The sequence below is a fragment of the Loxodonta africana genome, chromosome 7 (assembly GCF_030014295.1).
Source record: "Loxodonta africana isolate mLoxAfr1 chromosome 7, mLoxAfr1.hap2, whole genome shotgun sequence".
Lineage (NCBI taxonomy): Eukaryota > Metazoa > Chordata > Mammalia > Proboscidea > Elephantidae > Loxodonta > Loxodonta africana.
In genome coordinates this window covers 115,049,309-115,070,445 of record NC_087348.1, presented here as the reverse complement: position 1 = coordinate 115,070,445, position 21,137 = coordinate 115,049,309, and the positions used below count along the sequence as shown (strand labels likewise).

The following is a 21,137-nucleotide window of genomic DNA, read 5'->3' as shown; positions in this document are numbered from 1 at the left end:
GATTCCGACTCATAGCAACCCTATAGGACAGAGTAGAACTGCCCGACAGGGTTTCGAACTGCCAACCTTTTGGTTAGCAGCAGTAGCACTTAACCACTACGCCACCAGGGTTTCTGTATGTCTGTATAGATATAAAGATAGAACTATGTCCCTCTCGCTCTCTCTCTATATATATATCTATACACACACATAAGGAGCCCGGGGGGTGCAATAGTTAAGCATTCAGCTGTTAACCGAAAGGTCAGTGGTTCAAACCCCACCAATGCCTCTGGTAAACTGCTCCCGTAAAGATTATAGCCTAGGAAACCCTATGGGGCAGTTCTGCTCTGTCATGTGGAATCACTGGGAGTTAGAAGCAACTTCATAGCACACAAGAGAACATATATATACATACATGTATATAAATATTCATGGTGTTGTGTCCATTTTATAAATGACACTGAGGCTTTAGAAATACCACACAACTTGGTTAGATAACTTGGTTATACAGCTGGTCAGCAGGAAGAGCCGTGACTCCAGCACAGGTCGTTCTGAGTCCAGAGCCATACTCTTCAACCTTGAACTCTTTGACCTTGCAGTCTGGCAGCATGTTGAAAGGTCATTCATCTGCTTAGGTTGTCTTAATGTGGCTATAGCAGTTCCGCCTACTCGTGAACAGTGAACACCCGCTTATGCTTGCTTTAGTAGAAAAGAGTGCTGACTTTTCGCATTTTGCTTTAAAAGCAGTCTCTATGCCAGAAGCCAAAATACACAGGGTTGGTAAATATTTTGTACTCGGTTATAAGCAAGGACCCAAAACCAATTAATGTTTGCTCAGTGGGATATGGCTGTTCACTAGTTTTAGGAAATAGGTAGGTAGGTTCCATTCCAATTTGAATATATTCCTTGGTCATGTTTTGGTTGATTGTTTCAGGAAATTAAAACCTTTTGATCATTTGGACTTGTTTCTGAGCTCAGCACAATTTGTTCCCCATCATGGTTTACAGTTAGGTTTGGTGCAAGTCCCTGTCTACTGGGTTCTGTGGTTCTGGTTTCCTGTGGGCCCATTACCTGCACTAGCTAGTGCAGAGGAGATTAAGGAAATTTCTGTCCCAAGATTATGTGTATGAAGACTGATCTTAACAGAGTCAAGCCTGGAATGATGGGCTCCTGCCTGTCCAGCCACATTTGTAATTTAAAAATTTTTAGCAACCACATTAAAAAGAAACAAGTGAAACTAATTTTAAGAATTGATTTTATTTAACCCAATATATCCAAAATATTATCATTTCAACATGCCATCTGTATAAAAGGAATTATTAAATCCAGTCTCTATTTTACACTTACACTACATCTCAGTTTGAACTAGCCACATTTCAAGTACTCAATAGCCACATGTGACTGGTGACTACAGTTTTGGACAGAGATCTCCAGGCCTTAGAACATATTTTTCACTCTTCCTGGCACTGTCTTTTCTCCATCTTTGCCTGGAAAATTTCTAATCATTCTTTATGTTTCATTTTAGATATCACCACTTCTTTCAGGTTAGGTACCATTCTTCTGAGCTCCTATGGTGCTACATAAACCTAACCAAAAACCAAACCCATTGCCGTTGAGTTGATCCCAGCACGTGACAAGCCCATGTGTGTCAGAGTAAAACTGTGCTCCATAGGTTTTTCAGTGGTAGGCCTGGCAATCTGCTTCTAAAAGGTCACAGCCTTAAAACCCTACAGAGCGGTTCTACTCGGCAAACATGGGGTCACCAGGAGTCAGAACTGACTCAAAAGTAACTAGCGAACAAACAATCTTGCAGAAGTATATCGTCAGGATGTTCTTCCTTGAACCACTGGGTAGATTTGAACCACCAACTTTTGGGTTAGCAGCCGAGCTCAAACTGCTCATGCCACCTAGGAACTCAGAGTTCTACATACTGCCCCTCAAAATAGCCATTGTCATATTCTTTTGTAATTTTCTGTGTACCTGCCTATATGTCCTACTAGATTATAGGCTCTTTGAGCACAGGTATTGACACCATCATATCCTATATGCCTAGCAAAGTAGATGCTCAGTAACTTTTTTTTTTTTTTTTTAATTTTTATTAAGCTTCAAGTGAACATTCACCATTCCAATCAGTCTGTCACATTTAGGTTTACATACATCTTACTCCCTTCTCCCACTTGCTCTCCCCCTATTGAGTCAGCCCTTACAGTCTCTCGTTTCGTGCCAATTTTACCTTCTTCCCTCTCTCTCTATCTTCCCATCCCCCCTCCAGTCAAGAGTTGCCAACACACTCTCCCGTGTCCACCTGATTTAATTAGCTCACTCTTCATCAGTATCTCTCTCCCCTCCACTGACCAGTCCTTTTCATGCCTGATGATTTGTCTTCGGGGATGGTTCCTGTCCTGTGCCATCAGAAGTTCTGGGGAGCATTGTCTCTGGGATTCCTCTAGTCGCAATCATACCATTAGGTGTGGTCTTTTAATGAGAATTTGGGGTCTGCATCCCATTGGTCTCCTGCTCCCTCAGGAGTTGTCTGTTGTGTTCCCTGACAGGGCAGACATCGATTGTGGCCGGGCACCAACTAGTTCTTCTGGTCTCAGGATATTGTAGGTCTCTGGTTCAAGTGGCCCTTTCTGTCTCTTGGGTTCTTAGTTGTCGTGTGACCTTGGTGTTCTTCCTTTGCCTTTGCTCCCGGTGGGTTGAGACCAATTAATGTATTTTAGATGGCTGCTTGTTGGCATTTAGGACCCCAGGTGCCACAATTCAAAGTGGGATGCAGAGTGTTTTCGTAATAGAATTGTTTTGCCCTTTGATTTAGAAGTCCTCTCAAACCAAGTTCCCCAGACCCCAGCCCCTGCTTCGCTATCCTTTGAAGCTTTCATTTTATCTCGGAAACCTCTTTACTTTTAATCCTGTCAGTAACTATTTTTGATTAAATAAATCTTCATGACCATATCCTCATTTTATAGATGAAGCAACTGAAGCTCAGAGAATTTAAATAAACTTGTTAGGGTACAGAGTAAGAGGCAAAGCTGTGTTCAAGTCCAGAATTCAGAGTTTGGATCTAATGCTCCCATCATGAAATCAGTTACATATACCTTTCATGTATACAATCTGAGGTCAAGTTCCTTCACAAACTGTCTTCACGGTCTTAGTGGAGATGACTGAAAATCTAATACCAGTAAAAGCAAAGCACAATGGGACTGACTTCCAGTTATACTAGAGTGTTAAATTCTGATGTCAGAAGATCTTCTAGAAATATGTTCTCACTTGAAGGGGGGAGTGAGTTCCCTGTTCTCATCATGCAAACATACACAAAACATTTTTTGTCAGTCTCTCATTTTCCCGTAGTAAATGCTTATTAATTAATTAAAGTACTTGGCTTCCAAACTGTTAAATGAAAATGAGCATGCTTTTTTCTTTTTCTGGATGAGCCACCAAATCAAATATATTTATTTTAAATAGTATTATTTTTCTGCTTAAAAAATTATGCATGTTTCTTGTTGAAAATTTGAAAAAAAATTTTTTAAATCTTGTAAAAGAAAATGAAAATTACCCTCGATCACTATATGCCTTTTTATCTTTTATGTTTATGCATTTTCCTTAATTTAGAATGAATGCTCTTTTCTGCTCAACTTATTGAGAAATTTCTCTATCATTCAATATTCCCAACTACAAGGTTTTAAATGATTGTTTCACTCTATGGATATACCATAAACATATCAATTGCTTACTGCGGAGTTTAAGATTCTATAAATAATATGGCAATACTCGTCCTTGGGCATTAATCTTTACACACATGACTGATAAATGAGATTTATTCCACATCTAAAGGTCATATGCTGTGCTGAGCCTTAAACTCCCTAGAGTTACCTTAAAGTGCTTATGGGATTTTGGCCCTGAGGGGCAGTCGGATTTACTCAAAGATTAGAATTCCTGCCTCCTTAGTACCCTGATTAGGTTTGGCTCTTTATGGTTCCTTTACTGCTCTCCCCATTTTTCCGTGGCATTGTGGGAGCTGATCTCCAGGCTGAGGCTACAGGCGTCTCTGTTTTGGAGCTGAACCTCTGCCAGCAGCACACCTCTGGGTCCCAACATCAAGCTCAGGGAGAAGAGTCATATTGAGGACAAGCAGATGTCATCTCTGCCCCAAGGGCAATGGCAAGACGCGTGCGCACACACACACACACACACACACACACACACGCGTGCGTGCACACATATGCACACAGAGCAAGCTCAAGCTAGCGAAAATGCATCTGTCCCCTCTTTTGAAGTGTTTTCTTTTTTTAAACCCAAGCAAGGAAAGAAAAGTAATTGCCTAAGTTAATACTGCCCTGAAGGCAGTACGAATGGGCATGACTTGAACTAAGTGGCTTGTCACCCTGCTGACATTATGACCCCAGCAGAGTCCAAGAAAATGCATGGATGAACACACTGGGTTGAACAACTTGCTTAGTGTCTTGAGAACAAATAGACTTTTCTTTGGTGTTAGTTACAAACATCTTTTCTTTCTGCTTATTCAGTGCAGTTCTCCAAGAAGCAAGAGCTAATCTCTTGTGAAAGTTCAGGGGACAGGCATGTGATGCAGCTCCGAGCTGCCTTAGCCACAAGACTGCTGATAGGCCTTGGAGGGGTGCCGCCTCTGTCCTGGCCCCCCCATGCCCTGTGTCTGAGAGAACAGTCACTGTTCAGAGGCTAAGTTCTTTATCTGCACAATAAAAATAGGAGTAGTCCATCCAATTGACTACATTAATTGAGCATTCTTTCATTTCAGATGGATTCATTCATATATATATACATAAAATCTCATCAGCTTGTGCCACGCACTATGGCAGGTGCTGAGGGCACAATGTCACAATTACTGCCTCGGAAAAACTAGTGTGAATCCCAGACGATAAATGGGCAGTTTTGTTGTTGTTAGTTGCAGTTGAGTCAATTCCAACTCATGGTGACCACATGTGTGCAGAGTAGAACAGCTCCATCGGGTTTCCAAGGCTGTGACCCTTCTGAAGCAGTTTGCTAGGCTTGTCTTCCGAGGCTCTTTAAGAGAGGAATGTGTTTTGTTTGTTTCTCTATGTAAGGGGTGTGTTTCGTATGTTTCTATGCGTGATGAATTAAATATGAATTAACATGACCGTCTTAAAGAATGGTCATGTTAATTCATATTTAATTCATCGAACAAATGTTAATTAAGCACCTATTCTGTGCAGGCACTTATCTAGAGCTGAGGATGCAGTGGTGAACAAGACAAACACAATCCTGTGGTTATGGAATTTCATGGGGTTGCACGGAGGGGCATGGCAAAACGGACTCTGCAGTCAGACACTGCTGTGTTCAAATCTTGGCTCTACATCTTATGAGTTTGTCAAGTTCATCTATTCATTCATTTAATACATACTTACTATCTGCTGTATGTCAGATGGTGTTCCAGTTGCTGGAGATACAGACAAAGCCCCCGCTGTCAAGGAGCTCATGTTCTTGTGGAGAAGAAATAACGTTAATATTACATACATGCATGTATCATAAGCAAGATAATTTCGGATAGTATAATAACTATGAAGAAAGTAAAATAAAGTGAGGTGTTGGAGAGAGATCTACTCTAACTCTTGTTTAGAGGGTTTTTTCTAATGCTGATTCAGAATCCTCTCATTCTGTCTCAGTTATCTAGTTCTGCTATAACAGAAATACCACAAGTGGATTGTTTTAACAAACAAATTTACTTTCTCACAGTTTAGGAGGCTAGAAGTCTGAATTCAAGATGCCAGTTCCAGGGGGAGGCTTTCTGTATCTGTCAGCTCTAGGGGAAGGTTCTTATCTCCTTTTAACATCTATGGGCCCAGCATTCCTTGGAGACCTCTACGTGCCTTGACATCAGTCTTCCCCTGGGTCTAAGACGTTCCCAGCACATGGCCCCCGGGTCCAAAGGATGTGCTCCTTTCCCAGCTCTTCTTTCTTGATGGTAATGAGGTCTCTCTCTCTCTGCTTGTTTCTCTCTCCTTTTATCTCTTGTAAGATAAAAGGTGATGCAGGACACACCCCATGGGAACTCTGCTTACATTCAATCAGGGCTATGACCTGAGTAAGGGTGTTTTATCCCACCCTAATCCTGCCTCATTAACATAACAAACATAACCTAATCCTCTTTAACATAACCTAATCCTGCCTCATTAACACATACCAAACACCCAAAACCAAACCCACTGCTGTCGAGTCGATTCCGACTCATAGTGACCCTATAGAACAGAGTAGAACTGCCCGATAGAGTTTCCAAGGAGTACCTGGCAGATTTGAACTGCCGACCTCTTGGTTAGCAGCCATAGCACTTAACCACTATGCCACCAGGGTTTCCCATTAACACATAAAGGTCAGGATTTATAATACATCACTAAATGGAGGATAATTATATCAGATCACAAAATGGAGGACAACCACACAATGCTGGGAATCATGGCTCAGCCAAATTGACACATATTTTGGAGGGACACAATTCAATTCCATGTAGGAGACCCAGTTCGACTCCTGGCCAATCACCTCACGCATAGTCACCACTTCTCTGTTAGTGGAGACTTGCATGTTGCCATGATGCTGAACAGGTTTCAGCAGAGGTTGCAGACTAAGATGGACTAGGAAGAAAGGCCTGGTGATATACTTCTGAAAATCAGCTCAATAGCTAGGCTAGGCATTGAGAATAAAGGCACAACTTGTTCTCAAGGATATCATAGTTGGTAAGGGAGATAGATCCATAAGAGAGAAATTGTAAGATAGTATGATAAATACAACCACAACAAAAAAAACAATAGATGTGTGCTTTTTTTTTTTTCCCCAATTTTCTCCATCCTTAGATCCATGGCTAAGTTAAGATCACCAGCATCTTTTATCTGAATTCCTTCTAGAGCCTTCTAACTAGTCTCCCTACTTCCAGTCCTGCTCTCCTCCAAAACATTTAGCATACAGCACCAGTGTTCTTCCTGGAATTGAAATATGTTAATTAATTCATTCAAAAATATTTACTGTGTGCCTACAATGTGCCAGTCTCCTTTCTAGGCACTCGTGAAATATTGGTAAATAAATATCACTTGCCTGCCTAAAATACCTCAATGGTTCCATACTGCCTTCATAATATACTATAAACTTTTTAGCTTGTGATATACAGCCTTCAGGTCATTTGAAGAACCAAGCATAATAGTATAAATGGAAATCAAATACCATTCAAAAGGTTTTAAATCAAGCTATCAAACTGCTTAAAATACATGCTAACTGAACGCCTCGACATGTACTACTTCATAAAAGGACCTGGAAATCCAGGTTCACATTTGGAATTCTTGGACTCCTCAGAGTTCCAGACAGGAACATTGTGGTACTGAGAGAGCTGAAGCTCTCAGCCTGCCATTCCTCTCTCCTCACTCCCATCTCCATCCCACACAGAGAGAACCTTGTGTGCTAGCATGTGGACACTTCAGCTCTTATGTCCAAGCTCCATCCAAAACAGCCTCCTCTTGGTTACCTTTCAGGCTTGCACAGTACCTGGGTGCTCAGGAGTATTTCAGCAGGGAATTTCAGGACCCAGAAATCCAGCGCTTGGCCTAGAAGGAGACATGGATTGGCTCTGCAGATTCCTCTTGGCTCTGCAGATTGCTTACAACATGGGGAAGATCATGGATGAATGATGGTCCAAGAAAGGCCTTTAAAGTGTGTGGCCCAGGATAAAGTCCCCTCTTGCCCAGTTTTGATAGCCCTTGTTCCTATGGCTGCTGCTTACCCCTCCACTACTCTCCCACATGCTACAGCTCCCTAAGGTTTTTCAAGTCCCTTCATGGTCTAGGCTTTACCTCTTCTTGCATCTCCACCTTGACCATCCTTCCCCGTCCACCCCTCGCTCTTCACATAATTCCTGTTCTTATCAAGTTTCAGCTTTGGTATCCAATTCTGTGGAAGGTCCTCCCTGTGGCCACTGTGGTGATTTTAAAATGTTGTCTGCAACTTCTTTGACACTTTTCCACTTGAAAGGTGGAGTCTAAATCTCCTCTCCCTAAATCAGAGTGAGTTTGTGACTGCTTTGACCAATGGAAATGACAGTATATGACTTTTGAGTTTAGATCATAAAAGATTATGCATCTGCTACCTTGTTTCCGGGAACTTTTTTTTTTTTTTTTCCAGAAATCCAGGTACTCTGAAGCCATCCTGATAGTCCCAGCTAAGCCCAATCTTCCAGCAAACTCCACCAAGGCAACAAGTGATAGAAGCCCTCTTGACTCCTACGTACCACTTCAGCCCCCAGATGAATACCACCATGTGACTGCCATCGCATGCCTCATATATTCCCTTAGTTAAACAAGAAGATCTCTAAGAATCTTAAGGGTGTGTTTTCCTAGTTAAACCACAGTGTTTTTAAGACTCTTAAGGTCATTGTCCCATAGTAGTCCCCTACGGTAGAGATTTGTGACTATGGCTTTTGGTCTGCTGAATTAACTTATAAATTGATACATGAGAAACCTGTAAAGTTTTTTAAAGAGTTATATCAGAAAAGACTAAAAAAGGATACAGACAGTTTAAAAAAAGAGAGAGAGACAAAATACTTGGACTCCTGAATTTCTGTGAATAAGAAGCAGGTTGAGAAAATAACGTAGCTACATACAAGGGCAAGAATTACTTAGAGATGGAATGGTGAGCCCAGGAAATGGAGCCGAGAGCCATGGAGACATCTCAGAAAGTGTGATTATGTCCTAATGAAAAAATAGGCAAAATGTTCCTGATCGAATTTTAGAATTGCTGTGAACCAGAGACAGCTATGTGCCTTCTCTTGCCACCCCCCTTTTGGAACAGGACTCTCTGCTGCAGTTTTCCTATCACTGTATATTGGGTATGTGTGATGTTGGTGGTGGGTGGGGCAGAAAAATTGTCCCTTTGTTTATAAGTCTTCAGATTGAAAGGAGCCATATCTGAGGAACTGGACCTGAGGAGACTTATCTGTATCTGGATCTAATTTGGATGATGAGATCCTGGATCTCAAGCCTAAGTCTGATGGCTTAATGAGTTGAAACTTTTAAAGAAGGAGGTAAATATATTTTGCCTACAGGAGAAATTTAAATAGATAACCATGATAGTTTTAAAACATAGCTGCAAAATAATTAACTCTCCTAAAGTCTACCATATTTTTATGCAAATGACACTCTAGTTAAAAGTTTTTTTGCCAACTGTGCAATCCCCTCCCACATTCTTTTCCTAGGCACGCTATGCACATTATATATGTGGGCACATTATTGATGTGGATGCGTTATTTGAGTGATGGTTAAAGTTGTGTGTCAACTTGGCTGGCACATGATCGTCTGTAGTTTAGTAGTTATGATGTAGTTTGAAAGTTATGTAATGATGTAACCTGGTAGTTATGTAATGATGTAGTCAACTCCATGATGAGATCTGCTATAAGCAGGCAGTTAGTTGAAAGGGCGTTTCCTTGCGGGTATGGCCTGCCTCCAGTATTTAAGGCTAGCTTTAAATACCCGTCTCTGTGCTTCCACGCAACCCCTTTCCAACATACAGTATTATAATTATCTCTTCACTTGTCTTTATCACCCATCTGATGAACATTCCCTAAGGGCAAGAAATGGTGTACCCACCTTCAAGAATAATGGCTTACATAGTAGGCTCCCAATATGTTATTATTTTTTTCTTCTACTTTTCCTACCCAAGGACTTGCTCTAATTAGCTATAGAACCAAGGCTATCCATTGATGGGGATTCTTAAACATGCCCCACCTGGCCTCATGAGGCTGAGTTTGCATCCTCTGACTTCCATTGCGCCCTGTAGGCCTAGTTTGCCCATGGATATGTATATGAAGGACACCCACTAAAATAATAAACAGGTCCACGGTAGTTAGTTCCTCTAGAAATACACATGGATTTGAAACCAAAGTGGGTAATTACTCTGTAGAAACATATTTTGAGTTCTGCCTTTCCCAGAACCTTCAAAAAATAGAACATAATGTGTAGCCAAACCCCAAATACCCCTGGGTTTGCACATCTCTAATAATCCCATCCAGATACATTTACTTTCACATAATTGATTTCTGGTTCCAAGATTTTTCCAGTATGAAAAACAACTCCTAGAGAGACTTGATCTTCTGTGAGCAGCAGCCTGACTGCTACTCCCATAGCTTCATGGCCATCCCAGAAACTTCAAGACCAACCCTCAACGTTCCTGTTTCAAAATTACACACTTTATTTGAATGCATGATAATTCTACCTACTGAGAAACACTGGGATCAACCAGGCCGGAATCTCAGCTCTGCCACTCACCAGTCCTGTCACTGTCAGCAAGTTTACTTAATCCATCTGAGCCTGTTTCTATAGAAGTAAAGGAAGAAATAACAGTGCCTGCCTTATAGGTTGTTGCAACCGTTACATGAGATACCACATGCAGAACGCCCAGCCAGTTCTGACACAGATAAGCTCTCTATGAACGAAAGAATGCTGGTTGTTACTATTATTATTACATTCTCCCTCTGCTGTGCTCTCTCAAGAGAAAATTATCAGACTGGATGGGGTTTAAATCTTCTGAAGAATGCCTGACTATGTTAGAAGACATTGGATTGGCCATAATTGCCCTGGAAACCTACTGCCTTGCTTCTTTAGAGGAGGTGATGGGCCGAGGTGGAATAAAGAAAAAGAGAGAAATATCGTGATTTATTTTTCTTTAGCTCACGACCTGCCCCATTTTCCAGTGACCTCTGCTCTCCACCCCATCAAATACAGACTTCTGTAGCTACAATGACCATACAAACACAAGTGTTCTTAAGGGGGCAACATGTCTCAACATTTTAAATTGGGATTGCTCTGGAGAAATGTAAGACATATGGTCATCGTACCCACAGTTCTCAAAGCCAGAAGGAGGCTGGCTCCACAAGAAGAAAACCAAAACAATCAAATATCTCTTCTGTTTGCCAAAACAAATCTTGTGTCTCCTCCAATGTTATTCCTGCAGCTATCTTTGTTTGAATTGGGCCTGTTCAACAGTTCCATTTCTGCTACCATCTCTGGAGATGAGGGAAAGAAAACACCTTCATGTTCACTTATATTAGTAAGGAATTCTTTTTCGGGTGGATTTTAGGAGTAAAGGAAATTGGAATATCTTTTTTTTTTTTACCTTTGTGGTTTCCTTTTTTTTTTTTCCATTTAGATAGTCCTCAGCTGAGCTTTTCCTTCTGATCCTTCACTGATGAACAATAATAATAATATACTATTATTGTTATTAAACGCAGTCTATGTAATAGGTACTATTCCTGCATTAACTCCTAAATACACTTAATCTTCACAATGGACTTGCAAGACAGATGTCCTTGTCCCCAGTTTACAGGTTAAGAATCTAAAGATTAGAGAGGTTAAGAAACTTGTCCAAGTTCATGGAAGTATTAATGATGCAACACGGATTTGAACCCAGAAATACCTGACTCACAAATTTTCTCCAGCCTGTGTTGTTGCCTTTCATAGACTGCCTTGCACAAATCATATTCAGATTCAGTTAGTGTATGCTGAGCATCTACCGGATGCTGGGTTAAAAATATTTGATAATCTTTGTTTAATACTTACTCTGAACTTCATAGCAATCCCACAAAATGGGTAATGCTATCACCACTTTTGGAAGTGAAACGTAATCCCAAGGGATTAAGAAATTTCCTCATTGCCATCTAATCTGTAATTAGTGGAGCCAGGAATCAAGTTTTTTTTTTTTGGATTCCAGGTTCTAAACTCTTTCTAAATCACAGCAGGATATCTGGTAGCAGAAATGCAAAAAGGGGTATGTTTAGAATTTTGAGACTGGAAGGAAGCAGGCGTTGAAAGTGGGACCAGGTACCTCCTCAGAGTCTTACCCCATGGTGTGAATGAGTTTATCTTTGATGAGTAGAGGGAAAAGGGCTGGGGGGTGTGGCAGAGAGTAGAAAAAAAAAAAGGCACCGAAAATTGGAGAAAGAAATACCCAAGGTCAGCTCAGTATCACCTAATTCTTAGCACTGTGTAGGGCCAGCCTTTGCCATTTTAAACGATCTTCATTATAACCAAGAATATTTACTAGAAAAAGGGTTTAAGTAGGTACTGCAGTTTTTGGAGAAAGTAAAAATACAGAGTAGAACGAAGGACAAGAAAAAAATTTGGTATCAAAAGGTTAAATGTCAGAAGGTAAAATCATTTTGATTTTGGTCTGAGAAGCAAAATAGCTGTTTTTTAGTAATTTGGTTGTAAATGAGAAAAAAAGGACATAATCATATTAAATAATTTCCAGTTGAGATATAGAGCTATTCTACATTTCTAGTGTACCTCCTCCAACATTTTGGCTGCACAAGTCCATTCGACTTGGTGCAGGGAAAGTATAGAGGAGAGAGTAACACTCCCTTCTGCGTTTTGACCTCGCGGTCCTTAATTTTTATTTTCTAAATAAACTCCCACCAACTCCCAGTTATAGAAATAATACGTGTTCATCAGAGTAAATGTAGAGTATAATGAAAAGTTCAAAGATTGAAATAACAATATGCTACAATCCCACTTACCCTGACATTGTTAACAATTTGACATATTTCTACTCCTATTTTTCTTTTTTCTATTCTGGAAAAATACAAAAAACCTTTGCCATAGAGTAGATTCCGACTCATTGCAACCCTAAAGAATTTTTATTCTGGAAACCCTGGTGGTATAGTGGTTAAGAGCTACGGCTGCTAACCAAAAGGTTGGCAGTTCAAATCCACCAGGCACTTCTTGGAAACCCTATGGGGCAGTTCTGCTCTGTACTATAGGGTTGCTATGAGTTGGAATCCATTCGACGGCAAAGGTTTTTTTTTTTTTTTTTTAATTATATGATTGAGATTATAAAAAATACATCCCTTTCACTCAAAGTATATCATAAACCTTCTCCCATGTTATTAGTGTTTGTGGGCATGGATTTTAACCACAGTCTAAATAGCATCTACTTACTGTAGTTTATCTAAACAATCCTCTATTGTTTAACATTTAGATTGATTTCCGATTTTCACCAGTGTAAGCGTGGTGTTTGCCTTTGTGTCTAATTATTCCATAATCCATCCCTCTTTCAGCACACTTTTTTCCTCTGTGTTTCTCAGCTTTTTTCCTCTGATAATGGACATGCTTGATGGTATTCACATATGAAAATTTTCAAGTCATGTCCTAGACTGCCTAGCATTAAAAAAAAAAAAGATCCAATTTATTGTGTTTTAATTAGCTATAACAACTTTTTATTCCCTTAAGAAAAGATAGAAGAGTGAGGATGAATAAAAGTGATGTAAGGGGTTTCCATGCATCTACTATCTCTTATAAGATAAACGATTTGTAAATTTCAGCATTTTATTATTAACAATGATTTATCCCAGCATACCTCATAGCATACCTTATAGTTGCTTGTGCCCCCTGACTGGAGAACCACTGTTTAGCTGACCCTAGTACTCTGAGTGGCTTGGGCATGCATTTTCTTATTGGAGACCATATCTGCCTATGATTCCTGTCCTTAGGAAAAAATGAACTCATAACAGTATATTGTATGCTGTAGACAGAATTAGGTCCTCCTTTTGAGAAGGCAGTAGTTTAGGTATTGGGAAGGGTTGAATGTGAGTAAATGAACACTTCTTAAATGTGTACCCCTCACCCCAGCCCTGTCCGGAGATTCTGATGCAAGTTTCCTGGGGACACCCCTTCTCTGTGCCTCTTGGTTCTAAATCACCTCTTTAAAGGGTGTAAATTAGCCTTTAATTCAGATGCCTATTTCTTCAGCACTGACCTAGTAAGGCTAAGGTGAATTTTTCTGAAGTTGGGAAATGTGTGATTATTTAAGAAAACTGAAGGGTAGATAAGTTGAGACACATAGATGGTAACTTGATATTGCCTCCTCCAGGGAAGGTGACCTCCTTGAAGCATTCACAGTACATGGCCTTTTCACAGTCAAGAAGGACACTGATGTGTTCGCTGTTGTTATTGGCAAATAAGCCCATCTCGAAGAGTCTGAAAGTTGCATCACAGAATCATCTAATCATAGGTGTTATAGGTTGAATTGTGCCCTCTCCCCCCCATATATGTTGAAGTCCTAACTCTCGATACCTGTGAAAGTGATCTTATTTGGAAATAGAGTCTTTGCAGATATAGCTAGTTAACAGGAAGTCATATTGGAGTAGGGTGCACTCTACTCCAAATATGACTTGTGTCCTTATAAAAAGAGGAGGCGAGACCCAGACAGGCACGGAGGAAAGATGGTCATGTGAAGATGGAGTTAGAGTGAAGTTATACACAAGACCAGGAGTGCCTGGGGCTACCAAGAGCTTGAAGAGGCAGGAAATGATCTTCACCTAGAGACTTTGGAGGGAGTGTGGACCTGCTGGCACCTTGTTTTCAGACCCCCGGCCTTCTGAACTGTGAGAGAATAAGTTTCTGTTGTTTTAATGCACCCGTTGCTGTGTGCTGTCAAGTTGATTCCAATTCATAGTGACTCTCAAGGACAGAGTAGAATTGCCCCATACGGTGTCCAAGGGCTGTAATCTTTGACGAGAGCAGATCACCGGGTCTTTCTCCCATAGAGCCACTGGGTGGGTTCAAACCGCCAACCTTGCAGTTAGCAGCAGAGTGCTTAACCTTTGTGCCACCAGAGCTCCTCACATAGTTTGTGGTAATTTGTTATGGCAGCCCTAGGAAACAAAACAGTAAGTAAAAGAACATTTACCTACTTGACTCTTTTGGCTGCAAAGGCAGCACTAAAACTTCAACTAATTTTTTCAAGAGAAGGGAATTAATTTTGTCCATTAAATCAAAGAAATTGTTTTACAGCCAAATTATGAGGTTGGGGGATGCTTCTGGACAAGGGAACAACTAGAGCCAGAGACATATATGAAGTAAGCTCACTCTCACACTCTCTCTTCCTCTCTCCATCTTTTGCCTGGGCTCCTCTCCTCAGAGACTTCATTCGTTGTCTCTCAGCAACTGGAAATTAGTTTTGTCCACACTGCTGAAAGCATGACAGTGATACAGTCGGCCTTCCGTACCTGTGGGCTCTGAGTACATGGATTCAGTCAAGCTCAGATTGAAAATACCCAGAAAAAAAAAAAATTCCAAAAAGCAAAACTTGAATTTGCGGCACACCTAGCACTAAGCTGAATCCATGAGAATGAAGTGATGTATAGGCATACCCTGCTGTTGCCTCCTGCCATTTCACGGATCTTCAGTCTCTCTCCAGCACTGGTTTGAGCAGTTCATCTTGTGTCTTGTCATTATTCCCAAAACAATACAGTATAATGACTATTTACATAGCATTTACACTGTGTCTTAGTCATCCAGTGCTGCTATAACAGAATTACCACAAGTGGATGGCTTTAACAAAGAGAAATTTATTTCTTCACAGTAAAGTATGCTCAAAGTCCAAATTCAGGGCATCAGCTCCAGGGAAAGTCTTTGTCTGTCAGCCTTCTCATCAATCTTCCCCTGGACTAGGAGCTTCTCTGCACAGGGACTCTGGATCCAAAGAACGCACTCTGCTCCCAGCACTGCTTTCTTGGTGGTATGAGGTCCCCAACTCTCTGCTTGCTTTCCTTTCCTTTCATCTCTTGTAAGATAAAAGGTGGTACAGGCCACACCCCAGGGACACTCCTTTTAAATTGGATCAGGGATGTGATCTGGGTGAGGGTATTACAATCCCACCCTAATCCTCTTTAACATAAAATTACAATCACAAAATGGAAGACAACCACACAATACTGGGAATCGTGGCCTAACCAAGTTGACACATATTTTGGGGGGACATAATTCAATCCATGCTGCATTGTATTAGGTATTATAAGTCATCTAGAGATGATTTAAGGTATACAAGAGGATGTATATAGTATTATATGCAAATACTATGCCATTTAAATAAGGTACTTGATTTTTATATCTGTGGGGGTCCTGGAACAAATCCTGCATGGATACTGAGGGGTAACTGTAGTTCCAAGTTTTGTGTCTTACAGTTTCTACCTTTGGGAGAACGCCAGACTTTTCTACCATCCCAAGTCTACAACTATAAGACCGACTCAAGCTGTCAGGTGTTCTCAACAGGGCCAATCAATTGTGGACAAGGAGATATCATGAGGAAAATGCTGGAAAAATGGAGAAGAGTTAATCCCAGAAGTGTTTACTCCATCAGGCTGCACAGAAGCTGTATGATATTCCAGATGATTGGCTGAAGAAGGGAAAGAAAAATTGGCTGACATTAGAGAAAATAGCAAAGGAAAGAGAGTATTACATGATATATTACATGATACATATGCAAGTCACTAATTTTTACTGGTGGTCATGAATCTCTTCCTTCCCTCCTCCCCCAGCTCTCTGGCACTAAGATTTGCAAAGAGAGGACAGAAGGTCATCTTCTTGGGCTTGGGGACATAGGCTATAAGCTTTCCCTGGCAGGTTCCCACTGCAGAACAGCAAAACTGTTTACTCTTTCTAACACCCTGGCATTCTGCAGACTGCTGCCTTCCACTGCAGCAAATTGGAAGTTGAACGCTAATGGGAAACATGCATGTAAGTGTGCAAACCATGTTTTTTATTAAATGATCACAGTGCTAGTTGGTATTCACTTGAATAGTTTACCGAGGGTTGCCTGTGGACTATGTGTGTGTGTGTGTGTGTGTGTGTGTGTGTGTGTGTTAAGAGTTTTCCATGCATGTCACGTTGTTATCGAATTCTTCTACTTGCTATACAATTCAGTTCAGTTTATCACAGAACCCAGGCAAGTTTCTGCAGAACTTTTGGCTGGAGGGTAGATGGGATATTCAGGCTTTCCATCTCAACTCATCAGGGCATGTGACTGTGAAGGAAGAATGAATATTCTAACCTAAATTCATTTTTTTCTCACATATGGAGAGGGTTCCGAAACCACTTTATTGGAGAGAAAACCCTGATAGAATGGGAGATGCAGGACAGAACTCAGATTTTCAACTAGACTTGCTGGACTAGTTGAGACTGGAGGACTCCCTGAGGCTAGCATCCTGAGATACTCTTTAAACCTTGAACTGAAACTATCCCGAGGTCACATTTTAGTGAAATAACAGATTGGCACACAAACCAAAGGATGTTACCTGTGGGTACGGGCTTCCATTAAAAAAGCCATCTACGCTGGAGCCCTGGTGGCATAGTGGTTAACATCTCGGCTGCTAACCAAAACTTTGGCTGTTCGAATCCACCAGCTGCTCCTTGGAAACTCTATGGGGCAGTTCTAGTCTGTCTATAGGGTCGCTATGAGTTGGAATCAACTCGATGGCAATGGTATTTTTTTTTTCTTTTTAATATGAGACCACAATGTCAACAATTACTCTAAATCAAAGATAAGAAGACAAGAGGCACAGAGAAACTAGAGTACTGTAAATGGAACAACCAGAACACAATTAATGAGAATGTTGACACATTGTGAAAAAAGTAACCAATGTCATTGAACAACTTATGTAGAAATTAGCAAATGGAAACTTAATTTTTTGTGTAAGCTTTCACTGAAAACATAATAGAGTATTATCAAAGAAAAAGAGAAAATAATCACCTTGGAAATCACTGCATGCACTGATGGTTGGGAGTTGTCCAGGTAAGCCCCACTGTGCAAGCAATAGGCACTGTAACAGACAGATATGGTACCAGCCTCTACTGGTCGGCACCATTTCTACCTGAGATTTCAACATGAGAAGTAGAGATTGACACGTGCCAGTTACCATGGAATTAACTCAGACCCAGGTGACCTCATGTGTATCAGAGTAGAATTGTGCTCCACAGGATTTTCAGTGACTGATTTTTTGGAAATAGATGGCCAGATCTTTCTTCCAAGGAGCCTCAGGGTAGACTCAAACTACCAACTCTTTCATTAGCAGCTGAGCGTGTCAAAAGTTTACAGCACCTGGGGCCTTTGGTTGGCATGCACAGTCTTTCATAAAGCAGCAAGCCACCCAAGTCCATGCCTTGGGAAGCAGGTGTGATATAGGAACAGGGCCCTGGCACCTGACTTCTGGGTCTGTGCTTTGAATTCTAGATTAATGTTATTCATTGGCTTTCACTCTTACCCTTGGTGGAGTCAACAAACTCAAAAGGCTATGGATGTCAGATAAGTTACACAAAAAAGTGATACTGACACTCCACCCAACAGCTGCAAAGTATATTTTTTTCCTAGCACACATGGAACATTCTCTAGAATAGACTACATATTAGGTCATAAAACAAACCTTTGCAGAATCCAAAACATGGAAATATTACAAAGCATCTTCTCAGACCACAAGACCATAAAAGTAGAAATCAATAACAGAAAAATCAGGGAAAAGAAATCAAATACTTGGAAACTGAACAATACCCTGCTCAAAAAAGACTGGGTTATAGAAGACATTAAAGAGGGAATAAAGACATTCATGGAATGCAATGAGAATGAAAACACTTCCTATCAAAACCTCTGGGACACAGCAAAAGCAGTGCTCAGAGGTCAATTTATATCGATAAATGCACACATACAAAAAGAAGAAAGAGCCAAAATCAGAGAACTGTCCCTACAACTTGAACAAATAGCAAATGAGCAACAAAAGAATCCATCAGGCACCAGAAGAAAACAAATAATGAAAATTAGAGCTGAACTAAATGAATTAGAGAACAGAAAAACAATTGAAAGAATTAACAAAGCCGAAAGCTGCTTCTTTGAAAAAATTAACAAAATTGATAAACCATTGGCCAGAATGACTAAAGAAATACAGGAAAGGAAACAAATAACCTGAATAAGAAACGAGATGGGCCATATCACAACAGACCCAACTGAAATTAAAAGAATCATATCAGATTATTATGAAAAATTGTACTCTAACAAATTTGCAAACCTAGAAGAAATGGATGAATTCCTGGAAAAACACTACCTACCTAAACTAACACAATCAGAAGTAGAACAACTAAATAGACCCATAACAAAAGAAGAGATTGAAAAGGTAATCAAAAAACACCCAACAAAAAAAAAGCCCTGGCCTGGACGGCTTCACTGCAGAGTTCTACCAAACTTTCAGAGAAGAGTTAACACCACTACTACTAAAGGTATTTCAAAGCATAGAAAATGATGAAATACTACCTAACTCATTCTATGAAGCCAGCATATCCCTGATACCCAAACCAGGTAAAGACACCACAAAAAAAAGAAAATTACAGACCTATATCCCTCATGAACATAGATGCAAAAATCCTCAACAAAATTCTAGCCAATAGAATTCAACAACATATCGAAAAAAAAATCCACCACAACGGAGTGGGATTTACACCAGGTATGCAAGGCTGGTTTAATATTAGAAAAACCATTAATGTAATCCACCATATAAATAAAACAAAAGACAAAAACCACATGATCTTGTCAATTGATGCAGAAAAGGCATTTAACAAAGTCCAACACCCATTCATGATAAAAACTCTCAGCCAAATAGGAATTGAAGGAAAATTCCTCAACATAATAAAGGGCATCTATAATATTAAAAAAAAAAAAAAAAATTTTTTTTTTTTTATATATTACAAAGCCAACAGCCAACATCACCTTAAATGGAGAGAGCCTGAAAGCATTTCCCTTGAGAATGCGAACCAGACAAGGATGCCCTTTATCACCACTCTTTTTCAACATTGTGCTAGAGGTCCTAGCCAGAGCAATTAGGCTAGACAAAGAAATAAAGGGCATCCGGATTGGCAAGGAAGAAGTCAAATTATCTCTGTTTGCAGATGACATGATCTTATACACAGAAAACCCTAAGGAATCGTCCAGAAAACTACTGAAACTAATAGAAGAGTTTGGCAGAGTGTCAGGTTATAAGATAAACATACAAAAATCACTTGGATTCCTCTACATCAACAGAAAGAACATCGAAGAGGAAATCACCAAATCAATACCATTCACAGTAGCCCCCAAGAAGATAAAATACTTAGGAATAAATCTTACCAAAGATGTAAAAGACCTATACAAAGAAAACTACAAAGTACTAGTGCAAGAAACTAAAAAGGACCTACATAAGTGGAAAAACATACCTTGCTCATGGATAGGAAGACTTAACATAGTAAAAATGTCTATTCTACCAAAAGCCATCTATACATACAATGCACTTCTGATCCAAATTCCAATGACATTTTTTAATGTGATGGAGAAACAAATCGCCAACTTCATATGGAAGGGAAAGAAGCCCCGGATAAGTAAAGCATTACTGAAAAAGAAGAAGAAAGTGGAAGGCTTCACTCTACCTGATTTTAGAACATATTATACAGCCACAGTAGTCAAAACAGCCTGGTACTGGTACAACAACAGGCACATAGACCAATGGAACAGAATTGAGAACCCAGATAGAAATCCATCCACATATGAGCAGCTGATATTTGACAAAGGCCCAGTGTCACTTAATTGGGGAAAAGATAGCCTTTTTACCAAATGGTGCTGCCATAACTGGATATCCATTTGCAAAAAAAATGAAACAGGACTCATACCTCACACCATGCACAAAAACTCCAAGTGGATCAAAGACCTAAACATAAAGACTAAAATGATAAAGATCATGGAATAAAAAATAGGGACAACATTAGGAGCCCTAATACAAGGCATAAACAGAATACAAAACATTACCAAAAATGATGAAGAGAAACCAGATAACTGGGAGCTCCTAAAAATCAAACACCTATGCTCATCTAAAGACTTCACCAAAAGAGTAAAAAGACCATCTACAGACTGGGAAAGAATTTTCAGCTATGACATGTCTGACCAGCGCCTGATCTCTAAAATCTATATGATTCTGTCAAAACCCAACCACAAAAAGACAAACAACCCAATCAAGAAGTGGGCAAACAGCCACAATCGATGTCTGTCCTGTCAGGGAACACAACAGACAACTCCTGAGGGAGCAGGAGACCAATGGGATACAGACCCCAAATTCTCACTAAAAAACCACACCTAACGGTATGATTGTGACTAGAGGAATCCCAGAGACAATGCTCCCCAGAACTTCTGATGGCACAGGACAGGAACCATCCCCGAAGACAAATCATCAGGCATGAAAAGGACTGGTCAGTGAGGGGGAGAGAGATGCTGATGAAGAGTGAGCTAATTAAATCAGGTGGACACAGGAGAGTGTGTAGGCAACTCTTGACTGGAGGGGGGAT

The 21,137-nt window shown here is 40.3% G+C and overlaps 1 long non-coding RNA gene across 1 annotated transcript in view; it reads left to right on the top strand.

The window, feature by feature from the left end:
- LOC111752125 (uncharacterized) overlaps positions 1-11,067 on the top strand; it is a 62,238-nt gene extending 51,171 nt beyond the window's left edge. The window contains exon 7 of the long non-coding RNA XR_002787121.2: positions 8,140-11,067. This is a non-coding gene — a long non-coding RNA (uncharacterized LOC111752125). The remainder of the gene's footprint in view (positions 1-8,139) is intronic.
- The last annotated feature ends 10,070 nt before the right edge of the window (positions 11,068-21,137 follow it).